This window comes from Artemia sp. Qi Xiang Cuo, chromosome 19 (genome assembly GCF_049724085.1).
Source record: "Artemia sp. Qi Xiang Cuo chromosome 19, ASM4972408v1, whole genome shotgun sequence".
Lineage (NCBI taxonomy): Eukaryota > Metazoa > Arthropoda > Branchiopoda > Anostraca > Artemiidae > Artemia > Artemia sp. Qi Xiang Cuo.
In genome coordinates this window covers 23313989-23327942 of record NC_142812.1, presented here as the reverse complement: position 1 = coordinate 23327942, position 13954 = coordinate 23313989, and positions in this window count along the sequence as shown.

Genomic DNA, 13954 nt, shown 5'->3' with positions numbered 1-13954 from the left:
ATAAAGAAAAAACGTAAACAACTACAAAAAAAACCCTAATTTTAAATAGTTTTTGGGAAACAAAGTGAAAGTAAAGTGCAACTCGTCCGAAAGTAACCATAACTCTAAAAACAGAATTTTAATAACTATAGATACATGAAAATGATTGGCTTTACAAAAAAATCCAAACACGCACACACAAAAACTTACACACACACAAAAACTCACACACACACACAAACTTACACACACACAAAAACTTACATACACGCACAAACTTACATACACACACAAAAACTTACATACACACAAAAACTAACACATACACAAAAATTTACACACACACACAAAAAACTTACACACACACACACACAGAAAAACTTACACACACACACAAAAAAAAATTTACACACACACAAAAACTTACACACACACACAAAAACTTACACACACGGCGGCTAAGTATGTTAAAGGCTAGCTAATTTCTTGCGAAAACAGAAAAAATCAGAAAAAATGCTCATTGTTCCTTTAGTAGCCACACAATTAGACTAAAAATTATGATATTTATGCACAGTTTCAACTAACTACGGCTAAGTATCTTAAAAGGCGAGGTATTTTTCTTGCGAGAACACAAAAAATCATTAAGTAGTATAAATGAAAATGACGATACATCAACCGAAAACCGTCAACGAGAACACCGATCAACCATCACCAAAGTGTCGAAAAGCCCTCAGTGTGTCAACACCCCTCGGAAAATAGGGGGCAAAGGTCAACTGCGAAGATATTTAGCCTACAAAAAAATTGCTCATTGTCCCTTTAGTAGCCACGCAATTAAACTAAAAATTACGATATTTATGCACAGTTTCGACTAACAACGGCTAAGTATCTTAAAAGGCGAGCCACTTTCTTGCGAGACCAGAAAAATAAGAGCACACACACGCAAAAACTTACACACACACACAAAAACTTACACACACACAAAAACTTACACACACACAAAATTTACACACACACAAAAACTAACACACACACAAAAACTTACCCACACACACAAAAAACTTACACACACAAAAACTTACACACACACAAAAACTTACACACACACACAAAAACTTACACAAACACAAAAATTTACACACACACAAAAACTTACACACACACAAAAACTTAACCACACACACAAAAAACTTACAGACACACACACACACACACACACACAAAAAAACTTACACACACACACACAAATTTACACACACTCAAAAACTTACACACACACACACAAACTTACACACACGACGGCTAAGTATGTTAAAGGCTAGCTATTTTCTTGCGAAAACACAAAAAATCAGAAAAAATGCTCATTGTTCCTTTAGTAGCAACGCAATTAGACTAACAATTACGATATTTATGCACACTTTCAACTAACTACGGCCAAGCATCTTATAAGGCGAGGTATTTTTCGTGTTAGAACACAAAAAATCATTAAACGCTATTAATGAAAATGATGATACATCAACCGAAAACCGTCAACGTGAACTCCGATTAACCATCACCAAAGTGCCATAATGCCGTCAGTGTGTCAACACCCCTCGGAAAATAGGGCGGGTAAAGGTCAACTGCGAAGATATTTAGCCTACAGAAAAAAATTGCTCATTGTTCCTTTAGTAGCCACGCAATTAGATTAAAAATTACGATATTTATGCACAGTTTCAACTAACTACGGCTAAGTATGTTAAAGGCGAGCCATTTTCTTGCGAGAACACACAAATCAGAACACACACACACAAAACTTACACACACACAAAAACTTACACACACACAAAAACTTACACACACAAAAATTTACACACACGCAAAAACTTACACACACACAAAAACTTACCCACACACACACAAAAACTTACACACACACACAAAAAAACTTACACACACAAAAACTAAAACACACACAAAAACTTACACACACACAAAAACTTACACACACACACAAAAAATTACACACACACAAAAACTTACACACACACAAAAACTTACCCACACACACAAAAAACTTACACACACACACACACACACACAAAAACTTACACACACACACACACAAATTTGCACACACACAAAAACTTACACACACACACAAAAACTTACACACACGACGGCTAAGTATGTTAAAGGCTAGCTAAATTCTGGCGAAAACACAAAAAATCAGAAAAAATGCTCATTGTTCCTTTAGTAGCCACACAATTAGACTAAACATTACGATATTTATGCACAGTTTCAACTAACTACGGCTAAGTATCTTAAACGGCGAGGTATTTTTCTTGCGAGAACACAACAAATCATGAAGTGGTATTAATGAAAATGACGATACATCAACCGAAAACCGTCAACGAGAACACCGATTAACCATTACCAAAGTGTCACAATGCCGTCAGTGTGTCAAAACCCCTCAGAAAAATAGGGGGTAAAGGTCAACTGCGAAGATATTTAGCCTAAGAAACTAGAATATGACATTACAACCCTTCGCTAATAACTAGTGAAAACCAAGAACTCAAATGCAGATGAACTACTGTTCGCTATTTACTACATTGCAACTACTGCTGCAACATGATAACTTGATGATCATTTCTAATTTTAACAATTCCTTGCATACATCCTTCAAACATAATAAACTCAGCCATGGAGAGATTTGAGATTGAGCACTAAATTAAACAAATGAAAGAATTCACATTTTAGAGTCAAAAAGTGCACACAAAAAAACAAATATAATAGTCATTTAAAATCTCCCTTCCCCCTAAACTCAAAAATTTCTCTTTCTAGTCTGTAGACTTTTCAATCATAGTAAACTTGATTACGATATGTAATTTGTAGGGCCGATGATGTTTTCCTTCAAAAAACATTATCATACAGCTAACCGTTGATGTGAAACTATAAAACTAATTCATTTTAAATATTTGCAATTGGAATAAAAAGCAAATTCTGTGGGGGGTGTACTAGCTACCACAGACCCAAATGGGCTGAATTCACAATTTAGAGTTAAAAAGTGCACACAAAAAAAAAAGCAAATATAATAGTCATTTAAAATCACCCTTCCCCTCAAACTCAAAAATTTCTGGGGGAACGTATTTTCAAGGTTTTATTCTAAGTGAATGATCTTGCCTTTCAGGAGTGAGGAGTCGTTCTCACAGGATTGGGAATAAAAGTCAAACTTAAGCGCAAAGAGCGAGAAGTTTTAGTGTTGCTTCTTACTTCCAACTGAAAACTTATTTTTTAATTTGATGTTTTACCTTTTTTTAAATCATACCATGAATATCCGTTTGAATAGACCCTCTCTTATCAGTTTAATTCGATTTGAGTACTGGTACGATTCGAACAGCAAACATTCTTTCTAGTCTTTAGAATTCTCAAGCACAGTAAACTTGATTACGGTATGTAGAATAATTTTTATTCGTCTTAAGTTTTAGGGCTGCTTCTTACTTCCAACTGAAAACTTTTTTTTTAATTTGAAGTTTTACCTTTTTTTCAAATCATGCCATAAATATCCGTTTGAATAGATCCTCTCTTATCAGTTTATTTCGATTTGAGTACTGATTCGATTCGAGCAGCAAACATTCTTTCTAATCTATAGACTTTTCAAGCACAATAAAATTGATTACGATATGTATTTGTAGGGCCGGTAGTGTTTTCCTTCAAAAAACTTTCTCGTACAGCTAACCATTGATATGAAACTATAAAACTAATTCATTTTAAATATTCGCAATTGGAATAAAAAGCAAATTCTGTGGGGGCGTACTAGCTACCACAGACCCAAATGGGCTGAATTCACATTTTTAGAGACAAAAAGTGCACACAAAAAAGCAAATATAATAGTAATTTAAAATCCCCCTTCCCCCAAACTCAAAAATTTCTGGGGAAACATATTTTCATTGTAGTTTGAATATTTTCTTTGATAAACAAACTGAAAAGCCATATTAAGAGCTAAATTTTTGAGTTTTTCACTGACAATTCCTTTTTTAGTCAAGCCTTAACCTCCCTAATTGAAAGATATGAATTATAATGAAGGGAACATAGTTTATCGTATTTTACATATTTTTGGTTGGAAAACACACTGAAAAGTCATATTATTTGAACTTACATCAAACGTTGGAGAGCATACATTTGAAGAACTATCCATTATTTTTTTATCTTGTTCTATATTTCAGCTTATACTGACTTTTAAACCTTTCAAAGCCCTGAAATATACTAACCTAACGGTTATTTATTTACGAAAATCGTGCTAGGTGACGATTTTAGAACAATAATTACCTTCTATTTATCACTTAACACTCATCGGAATTATCTCATAACACTCACGGGGAAAGGATTCAAAACAAAACTTCTTACATCATATAGTGTAATTGCGTCAAACGAGGTATGTTCAATACAGATTAAAACCAGAAAAGAACTGAAACGCATAAAAATAAGAAAAAAAGGAATTGCAACTAATCATATGCAGAGCGCTAGTGCTGCCTAAGTAAAGAACGATGTGGGACACAATATGTTGTTTTTGGTTTTTTCTTCATAGCCGGGCGCTTCGTATAGAAGGAATCGTCTCAGAAACTTTGAAAAGGGCTCATTTGATTGGAAATTAAAGTGGCTAGTGCCTAATTCACAGGAGGGGCGTGAAAACTATGGTTTTTAACTTTGATATGCAAGACTAGAAAGAAAAGTCTTTAGGAGTGGGGCTGCCCCCCGCCTCAACCCTCGCTCTTGAAATCCTCCGACCTCCCTTCCCCCAAACTCAAATTTTCCAGAGGATTTTAAAATCCCCCTTCCCCCCAAACTCAAAAATTTCTAGGAACGTATTTTCATCATATTTAAATATTTTCATTGGAAAACCTGCTTGCCGAAGCGCTAGTGCTGCCTAAGTAAAGAACGATGTGGGCACAATATGTTGTTTTTGGTTTTTTCTTCATAGTCGGGCACTTCGTATAGAAGGAGTCGTCACAGAAACTTTGAAAAGGGCTCATTTGATTTGAAATTAAAGTGGCTAGTACCCAATTCACAGGAGGGGGCGTGAAAACTATGGTTTTTTAACTTTGATGTGCAAGACTAGAAAGAAAAGTCTTTAGGAGTGGGGCTGCCCCCCGCCTCAACCCTCGCTCTTTGCCGTAACTATAAAAACGGAACTTCAGTAGCTAGTACGTATTTTCATCGTATTTTAAATATTTTCGTTGGAAAACACACTGAAAAGCCATATTAAGAGCTATATTTGTGAGGTTAGGTTAGGTTAAGTGGCTAGGAATAGCAGTACTAGTTTACAGGTTAGATTAGGTGTAAGCTGGTCGGCTACTTAACCTTAATCTAATATAGACTCGAAATTTAAGCCTCACAGAGTATAGCTCTCAATATCGACTCTTCGTGTGTTTTCCAATGAAAATATTTAAAATACGATGAAAATTACGTAGCTAGCTACGTATAGTTCATCGTATTTTAAATAGTTTCACTGGCAAAGAGCGACAGGTTGAGGCGGAACAGCCACTACTAAGAGACTATTTCTTGTCTAGGCTTACATATCAGAGCTATATTAGATTAGGCTATAGTGTTCACGCCACTTACCTAATCGAATCTAAGTACTAGCCATTTGCCACTTAACCTAACCTAACCTCACAAATATAGCTCTTAATATGGCTTTTCAGTGTGTTTTCCAAAGAAAATATTTAAAATACGATGAAAATACGTACTAGCTACTGAATTTCCGTTTTTATAGTTACGGCAAAGAGCGAGGGTTGAGGCGGGGGGCAGCCCCACTCCTAAAGACTTTTCTTTCTAGTTTTGCACATCAAAGTTAAAAAAACAAAGTTTTCACGCCCCCTCCAGTGAATTGGGTACTAGCCACTTTAATTTCAAATCAAATGAGCCCTTTTCAAAGTTTCTGTGACGACTCCTTCTATACGAAGTGCCCGACTATGAAGAAAAAAACCAAAAACAAAATATTGTGCCCACATCGTTCTTTACTTAGGCAGCACTAGCGCTTCGGCAAGCAGGTTTTCCAATGAAAATATTTAAATATGATGAAAATACGTTCCTAGAAATTTTTGAGTTTGGGGGGAAGGGGGATTTTAAAATCCTCTGGAAAATTTGAGTTTGGGGGAAGGAGGTCGGAGGATTTCAAGAGAGAGTGTTGAGGCGGGGGGCAGCCCCACTCCTAAAGACTTTTCTTTCTAGTCTTGCATGTCAAAGTTAAAAACCATAGTTTTCACGCCCCCTCCTGTGAATTAGGCACTAGCCACTTTAATTTCCAATCAAATGAGCCCTTTTCAAAGTATCTGAGACGATTCCTTCTATACGAAGTGCCCAGCTATGAAGAAAAAACCAAAAACAACATATTGTGTCCCACATCGTTCTTTACTTAGGCAGCACTAGCGCTCTGCATATGATTAGTTGCAATTCCTTTTTTTCTTATTTTTATGCGTTTCAGTTCTTTTCTGGTTTTAATCTGTATTGAACATACCTCGTTTGACGCAATTACACTATATGATGTAAGAATTTTTGTTTTGAATCCTTTCCCCGTGAGTGTTATGAGATAATTCCCGTGAGTGTTAAGTGATAAATAGAAGGTAATTATTGTTCTAAAATCGTCACCTAGCACAATTTTCGTAAATAAATAACGGTTAGGTTAGTATATGTCAGGGTTTTGAAAGGTTCAAAAATCAGTATAAGCTGAAATATAGAACAAGATAAAAAAATAATGGATAGTTCTTCAAATGTATGCTCTCCAACGTTTAATGTAAGTTTAAATAATATGACTTGTCAGTTTCTTTTCCAACCAAAAATATGTAAAATACGATGAACTATGTTCCCTTGATTATAATTCATATCTTTCAATTAGGGAGGTTAAGGCTTGGCTAAAAAAGGAATTGTCAGTGAAAAACTCACAAATTTAGCTCTTAATATGGCTTTTCAGTTTGTTTATCAAAGAAAATATTCAAACTACAATGAAAATATGTTTCCCCAGAAATTTTTGAGTTTGGGGGGAAGGGGGATTTTAGATTGCTATTATATTTGCTTTTTTGTGTGCACTTTTTGTCTCTAAAAATGTGAATTCAGCCCATTTGGGTCTGTGGTAGCTAGTACGCTCCACAGAATTTGCTTTTTATTCCAATTGCGAAGATTTAAAATGAATTAGTTTTATAGTTTCATATCAATGGTTAGCTGTACGAGAAATTTTTTTGAAGGAAAACACTACCGGCCCTACAAATTACATACCGTAATCAAGTTTATTGTGCTTGAAAAGTCTATAGATTAGAAAGAATGTTTGCCGCTCGAATCGAATCAGTACTCAAATCGAAATAAACTGATAAGAGAGGGTCTATTCAAGCGGATATTTATGGCATGATTTGAAAAAAGGTAAAACATCAAATAAAAAAATAAGTTTTCAGTTGGAAGTAAGAAGCAGCCCTAAAACTTAAGACGAACAAAAATTATTCTACATACCGTAATCAAGTTTACTGTGCTTGAAAAGTCTAAAGACTAGAAAGAATGTTTGCTGTTCGAATCGTACCAGTACTCAAATCGAATTAAACTGATAAGAGAGGGTCTATTCAAACGGATATTTATGGCTTTATTTAAAAAAAAGTAAAACATCAAATTAAAAAATAAGTTTTCAGTTGGAAGTAAGAAGCAACACTAAAACTTCTCGCTCTTTGCGCTTAAGTTTGACTTTTATTCCCAATCCTGTGAGAACGACTCCTCACTCCTGAAAGGCAAGATCGTTCACTTAGAATAAAACCTTGAAAATACGTTCCCCCAGAAATTTTTGAGTTTGAGGGGAAGGGTGATTTTAAATGACTATTATATTTGCTTTTTTTTTTGTGTGCACTTTTTAACTCTAAATTGTGAATTCAGCCCTTCTGGGTCTGTGGTAGCTAGTACACCCCCATAGAATTTGCTTTTTATTCCAATTGCAAATATTTAAAATAGATTAGTTTTATAGTTTCACATCAACGGTTAGCTGTATGAGAAAGTTTTTTGAAGGAAAACATCATCGGCCCTACAAATTACATATCGTAATCAAGTTTACTGTGCTTGAAAATTCTAAAGACTAGAAAGAGAAATTTTCGAGTTTGGGGGGAAGGGAGATTTTAAACGACTATTATATTTGCTTTTTTGTGTGCACTTTTTGACTCTAAAATGTGAATTCTTTCATTTGTTTAATTTAGTGTTCAATCTCAAATCTCTCCAAGGCTGAGTTTATTATGTTTGAAGGATGTATACAAGGAATTGTTAAAATTAGAAATGATTATCAAGTTATCATGTTGCAGCAGTAGTTGCAATGTAGTAAATAGCGAACAGTAGTTTATCTGCGTTTGAGTTCTTGGTTTTCACTAGTTATTAGCGAAGGGTTGTAATGTCATATTCTAGTTTCTTAGGCTAAATATCTTCGCAGTTGACCTTTACCCCCCTATTTTCCGAGGGGTTTTGACACACTGACGGCATTGTGACACTTTGGTAATGGTTAATCGGTGTTCTCGTTGACGGTTTTCGGTTGATGTATCATCATTTTCATTAATACCGTTTCATTATTTTTTGTGTTCTAGCACGAAAAATACCTCGCCTTATAAGATGCTTGGCCGTAGTTAGTTTAAAGTGTGCATAAATATCGTAATTTTTAGTCTAATTGCGTTGCTACTAAAGGAACAGTGAGCAATTTTTTTCTGATTTTTTGTGTTTCCGCAAGAAAATAGCTAGCCTTTAACATACTTAGCCGTCATGTGTGTAAGCTTTTGTGTGTGTGTAAATTTTTGTGTGTGTGTGTAAGTTTTTGTGTGTGTGTGTGTGTGTAAGTTTTTGTGTGTGTGTGTGTGTGTAATTTTTTTTTGTGTGTGTGTAAGTTTGTGTGTGTGTGTAAGTTTTTGTGTGTGTGTAAATTTTTGTGTGTGTGTGTAAGTTTTTGTGTGTGTGTAAGTTTGTGTGTGTGTGTAAGTTTTTGTGTGTGTAAGTTTTTTTGTGTGTGTGTGTAAGTTTTTGTGTGTGTGTGGGTAATTTTTTGTGTGTGTGTGGGTAAGTTTTTGTGTGTGTAAGTTTTTTTGTGTGTGTAAGTTTTTGTGTGTGTGTAAGTTTTTGTGTGTGTGTAAGTTTTTGTGTGTGTGTGTTCTGATTTTTGTGTTCTCGCAAGAAAATGGCTCGCTTTTAACATACTTAGCCGTAGTTAGTTGAAACTGTGCATAAATATCGTAATTTTTAGTCTAATTGCGTGGCTACTAAAGGAACAATGAGCAATTTTTTTCTGTAGGCTAAATATCTTCGCAGTTGACCTTTACCCCCCTATTTTCCGAGGGGTGTTGACAAACTGACGGCATTGTGATACTTTGGTGATGGTTAATCGGAGTTCACGTTGACGGTTTTCGGTTGATGTATCATCATTTTCATTAATACCACTTAATGATTTTTTGTGTTCTCGCAAGAAAAATACCTCGCCTTTTAAGATACTTAGCCGTAGTTAGTTGAAACTGTGCATAAATATCGTAATTTTTAGTCTAATTGTGTAGCTACTAAAGGAACAATGAGCATTTTTTCTGGTTTTTTGTGTTTTCGCAAGAAAATAGCTAGCCTTTAACACACTTAGCCGTCGTGTGTGTAAGTTTTTGTGTGTGTGTGTGTAAGTTTTTGTGTGTGTGTAATTTGTGTGTGTGTGTGTAAGTTTTTGTGTGTGTGTAAGTTTTTGTGGGTGTGTAAATTTGTTTGTTTTTGTGATATGTTTTGTGCGTGTGTTAGTTTTTGTGTGTGTGTATATTTTTGTTTGCTTGTTAATTTTTTTGTGCGTGTTAATTTTTGTGTTTATCTACTTTTCTGTGAGTGTGTGAAATTTTTTGTGTATGGGTAAGTTTTTGTGTGTGTGTAAGTTTTTGTGTGTGTGTAAAGTTTTGTGTGTGTGTAAGTTTTGGTGTGTGTGTAAGTTTTTGTGTGTATGTGTTCTGATTTTTGTGTTCTCGCAAGAAAATGGCTCGCCTTTAACAGACTTAGCCGTAGTTAGTTGAAACTGTGCATAAATATCGTAATTTTTAGTCTAATTGCGTGGCTACTAAAGGAACAATGATTATTTTTTCTGATTTTTTGTGTTTTCGCAAGAAAATAGCTAGCCTTTAACATACTTAGCCGCCGTGTGTGTAAGTTTTTGTGTGTGTGTGTACGTTTTTGTGTGTGTGTAAATTTTTGTGTGTGTGTGTAAGTTTTTGTGTGTGTGTGTGTGTGTAAGTTTTTTGTGTGTGTGGGTAAGTTTTTGTGTAAGTTTTTGTGTGTGTGTAAGTTTTTGTTTTTGTGTAAGTTTTTGTGTGTGTGTGTAAGTTTTTGTGTATGTGTGAGTTTTTGTGTGTGTGTAAGTTTTTGTGTGTGTGTGTTCTGATTTTTTTGTGAAGCCAATCATTTTCATGTATCTATAATTATTAAAATTCTGTTTTTAGAGCTATGGTTACTTTCGGACGAGTTGAACTTTACTTTCACTTTGTTTCCCAAAAACTGTTTAATCTTAGGGTTTTTTTTGTAGTTGTTTACGTTTTTTCTTTATTGTTCGACTTGATAGGAATTCTGAAACCGGATGGTCGTTGAAATTTCTTGATGACTAAAGATTTTGTTTTTCTTCTAAAAGGATTAACATTATCATGGGTTCAGATTTTTATAGATAACATTAAACCTAAGGAAATTTTTGTATTTGAAATCAGTATACAAAGCCAATCCTTTTCATGTATCTATAATTATTAAAATTCTGTTTTTAGAGTTACAGTTACTTTCGGGGCGAGTTACACTTTACTTTAAATAAGTAGTTCTTGTATATTTTAAAAGAGCTTTATGGGGTTTGAGAGACTCGGTATTCCGTGTGGTTTTTCTTAACTTGGTGCCCATTAAAAACGAAATTTTTGTGTTAAATAAGTAGTTTTTGTATCTTTTAAAAAGAGCTTTAAGGGGTTTGACAGACTCAGTTGCCTGATTCCGTGTGGTTTTTCTTTACTTAGTGCTCATTAAAAACGAAGTTTTTGTGTTAAATAAGTAGTTTTTGTATCTGTTAAAAGAGCTTTAAGGGGTTTGAGAGACTCGGTTGCCTGATTCCGTATGGTTTTTCTTTACTTGGTGCCCATTAAAAACGAAATTTTTAGTCTTGGGACACTCGTGTTATCACCGTGATTAGTAAGACATATCTTTGTCTGTTTCAAGACATGTTGGAAATATAGATTAAAGTTGTTATTAAAATTTTTAATTAAGAAAAAAGTGCTGGAGATTCCAATTATTTAAAATACGATTTGTTGAATTGTTTTTTTTTGCAAATATTGAATCTTTTAATTGAATGAGTTATTCATATTCCTTAATTTGAGAGTAAAGAACTGCTTATTGTCACCTTGGCTGATATCCTTGCTATTCGACGTGGCTTAAAATCACGCTTGGACCCATTAGAGTCGGAGAGGATTGTTGTGTTAAGAACCCCGGCAATTCAAGAAGAAAAAAAGACCAACAGTATACCCATCGAGATGGAGCGAGTCATAACTTTTACCGAAGATATTAATCAAGATGTTATTTTCGTCAAGAAGGTGAAATATATTAACCTAACATGAGCATAATTTTTGAAACATATATTTACTATTAAAATGAAATAGTATATAGAATGTGTATTGTTTTTTTTTTGTTCGACTTGATAGGAATTCTGAAACCAAAATTTTATGATGACTAAAGATTTTGTTTTTCTTCTAAAAGGATTAATATTCTCAAGGTTACAGCTTTTGATAGATAAGATTAAACCTAAAAAAATTTATATATTTGGAATCAGTATACAAAGCAAATCATTTTCATGTATCTATAATTATTAAAATTCTGTTTTTAGAGTTACGGTTACTTTCGGGGCGAGTTACACTTTACTTTCACTTTGTTTCCCAAAAACTGTTTAAAATTATGGTTTTTTTGTTATAGTTGTTTTTGTTTTTTCTTTGTTCGACTTGATAGGAATTCTGAAACCGGATGTTCGTTGAAATTTCTTGATGACTAAAGATTTTTGTTTTTCTTCTAAAAGGCTTAATATTCTCAAGGTTTTATATTTTTAATTTAATTGGGATGAAAAGTCAAAGTCTAACATAAAGAACAAGGTATTTCGGAGGGGGTAGCTCACTTCATATACGGGATAATTTCCATTCGTCTTAGTTTTTAAGGATGCTCCTTATTTCTGGTTGAAAATGCTTATTTTTTAATTTAATTGGGATTAAAAGTCAAAGTCTAACATAAAGAACAAGGTATTTAAAGTTTCAGATTTGAACCAGAGAATTGTATTTTCCATAATTTTCTTACAAGAAACTAGTTTTTAGTAAGGACACTCGATATCCTAAAAGTGTTTGATTCAAACTTTTACCTTGAGCATCGATGTTTTTAGCAGAATTTCAAAAGGATCGTTCAAAAGTGTTGGTGTATCTGATGAAATAATTTAGGTCGTATGACAAATTTATTTTTTTTAATGCAGTAGTTTTTTTTTAGTAAGGACACTCGATATCCTAAAAGTGTCTGATTCAAACTTTTACCACAATGCATGTTCGTTATATACGAAATCTCAAGGGTGAATTGATATGCAAGCAAGCCTCTGATTGGCTGAGAAGGAAACACGTGATCCTGTTTCCCGTTATCGGATCAATAAAATTCCCCCACCGATTATGTAATCAATTTCTAACCTAACCTAACCTTGACATTCGCCTCGAGCGTGCCCAGAACAACAACAACAACAAATACTGTTTCCTGTTTCTGGACACCTTGACATTCGCCTCGAGCATGCACTTGCCCAAAACAACAAATACTCTTTCCTATTTCTGGACACCTTGACATTCGCTGAGAGCGTGCACTTGACCAAAACAACAAATAAATCGACCTTGGAAAAAAGAGATCATTGACCCCATTAACCACGTGTTCTCCCTAGGGACTCTATGCCCATATTAGGAGCCCCGTCAGCATTAAACTAAATTGTAGATGGCAGCAGGGGTGAGCAATCGCGCTGGTACCCCCCTTTCTACTCGCACCAAATCCCAAAAATGTAGGGGGGACAAGGAATTTTTTCAATTTTTTTTTATGAAGATGCCAAAAAAACGACATTGAGCAAACATACCGGGAAAGAAAACATAAACAGGGGGTAGCGGCAACGTCGCGGTAATTTTCAAAGTCAAGGGAGGCAATTGCCCCCCCCCCCCAATTGGCACCTCTGTTAGTTGTATTAGCAGCAGTATTAACAGCAGTAGTAGCAGCTTCATTTTGCCTTTTGGTCATCTGAATATCCCGCTCATGATACCACTGAAGTTTCCTCTTGATGAGATAATCTGTTCAAAAAATAGCTGATAGGCCTTATTATCAATCTATATGCACATAATATGCTTTGATTTAGTTCAACGTTTCCCCTCGACGTTTCTTCAGATGTTTATTTCAATATCCTCAGCCTTAGTACTGCTACAGAATTAGTAGTTCTAGCGATAGTAGTGGTAGTAGTTGTGGTAGCAGTAGAAGCAGCGGTAGCTGTTGTAGTAGTAGCATGCAAATATTGCCTTGTGGTCAATTGATCATCTCTCTTATCATTTCCCGGAAGTTCCACATTAATATACTCAGTCATTCCTGAGTTATGCCCTTTTGACAACCCATATACGCATAACATGTTTTGACTTAGTTCAACATTCCTTGAAAAACTCACCTTAATATCCTTCGTATTATGGGAAAGTAGTAGTCCAACATGTGTATCTTTTCAAAATAGCATATACTATATGTAAACAATGAACAAATTGCCTAACTTACAGCCCTTGTCCTATGGCCTCGGGGCGGAGGGGTTGACATCCCCAAACGCATAATTACTGAACCTTTCAACAATGTTGAATAAAATAGATACTTCAAAACTTTGTTTGAAAGTTTGTTTTTGGGAAATGATGGGCGTGGGGGTGGGCTGGTTGCTCTCAAATCACTTTTGACTCTTAAAAAGAGCACTATAACT